Source organism: Pteropus vampyrus, unplaced genomic scaffold, assembly GCF_000151845.1.
Source record: "Pteropus vampyrus isolate Shadow unplaced genomic scaffold, Pvam_2.0 Scaffold2670, whole genome shotgun sequence".
NCBI lineage: Eukaryota > Metazoa > Chordata > Mammalia > Chiroptera > Pteropodidae > Pteropus > Pteropus vampyrus.
The window spans coordinates 1-1,917 of NW_011891451.1; the positions used below are offsets into that span (position 1 = coordinate 1).

A 1,917-nucleotide genomic window follows, 5' to 3' on the forward strand; every position below is an offset into this window, starting at 1 on the left:
ACCCACCACAGCCGGGCTTCCCAGCCTTGGCACTGTCGATGTGTTGGGCCAGGTAATTCTTTGTTGTGGGGCTGTTCCGTGCCTTGTAGGAAACTTAGTATCCCTGGCCTCTGCGTATTTGATGACAGTAGCATCCCCACCGTTGTGACAGCTAACAATGTTTTAAGACATTGCCAACTGTTCTTTGGAGGACAAAGTTGCCACAGCAGAGAACCACTGTCCTGCGCTGTAGCATCTCTTGTATACAAGTCTTTTCCCCTCTGCTTCTTCCTTTATTTAAAAAACATCCATTGTCTATGGCCACGCTACCCTGCACGAGCCTGATCCCGTCTGATCTCAGAAGCTAAGCAGGGTCGGGCCTGGTTAGTACTTGGATGAGAGACCACCTAAGAAGACCAGGTGCTATAGGCATAAAAAATAAAAAAGAAGGGATTGTAAGCTGAAAAGGTCCTTGAGTCTGTGAGGTCAACCAAGGGTTGCCTTGCCTAAAAAAAAAACAAAAACAGAAAAACATCTATTATACCTGCTCCTCACTAGGCATTGGGTTAGGACAGATGGAATGACAATGAGTAAGCTGTGTCCCTCATCCTTAAGGAGTTGCCAGTCACAAATGACTGATGACGACGTAGCAGTGACTGTCAGTGGGTCCGTAAAAGTGCTGCAGGAGCAGAGAAGTGAAAGGATGAATAAGTGTCCGGGAAGGAGGTGGCCCAGAGTGCGTGTGGTCATCTGGGATGGCTGGTCAGAAGAACTGGCCAGGTTTCCTGATGGCCAGTCCACTGGTCTCGGACGCGGGCAGTCGTGAGCACGTCAGGTCCTGACGTGTGATTGCGTTGTGCCGCAGAGCCTAATGGAGTGAGAGGGGGAGCTTGCAGCCTGTGGACAGATCAGTCAGGTGGTGCATGACTGCTAGGTGGAGCCCAGTTCTAACACCATGGGAGTCTCACTCTGTATCCAGCAAGCTTCCAGCTCTGCTGGACCTGCGCGTTTTATTGAGAGGGGAACGTAGAACTGTGCAGTGTGACCCTGGAGGTCTTTGGTAACTTTTCAGTCCAGACTCAGGTGTTGCTTGAGCACACTGTGATCCTCCAAAATTTAATAGGTGGAAGGGCTGGTTTTCAGTCCCAGTTACCAGGTAACAAGTGCAGGGAGGCAGAATGCAAGATGCAGTTGACAGTGAGTTTACTTTACTGTTGGGGAGATAAGATTAAAATACAGAAGGCTGGCTGTCTTTACATGTCCCCTGGGATGCCTCTACAGGGAAAGATGATGACAGCATCTCCTTCGTATACTGTCCTTTCATTTTTTTCTAATAGCATTCTTCTCTTTCGTAGTGTTTGATCATTACAGCAAACCCGTGAATTATAGATGGGCAGATATTCTCAGCTCCTGTTGAATCAATGAGTTACAGAAAGAGTGTGTTGCCTAAATGACACCAGCCGCTGTTAGTGGCATTGCTCAGGCCAGACCAGTTCTCTCCATTCTCTCACCGCTGGGGAAGAGCACATATGAGGGAGGAAATGATGATGTCGAGGTTATCAAGAAGCAGGGGAAAATGTGATAGCTGAGTTCAAACACTATTTGCCCAGTGCCTTCCACGGGACCAGCCTGGTGTGTGGGGGCTGCAAGAGAAGACTGCCACGCCTCCCCCAAAGAACTTACACCACACCGAGTGAGTGTGGGGGGCTCACACTCCACAAGCTACTTCCCAGCCATTAGACAGGGCCTACCTAGTACAGAGCTAGGATGTGGCCACAGACATGCAGGAGTATGAGGATGGGGAGATAGGGGTGCTAGGGAAGAGTAATGGTCCTCTTAAGGAGGGAAGGGCTTCTCAGGGAGAATCAGCTCATTTTTCCACCAAGGGAGCAGTGGGAGGTCCTGGAGGAAGTAGAGAGACCCATAGTCCACAAAGGA

General features: G+C 49.7%; 1 pseudogene; it reads left to right on the top strand.

The window, feature by feature from the left end:
• The first annotated feature begins 292 nt into the window (after positions 1–292).
• Positions 293–411, top strand: LOC111734631 (annotated as a pseudogene).
• The last annotated feature ends 1,506 nt before the right edge of the window (positions 412–1,917 follow it).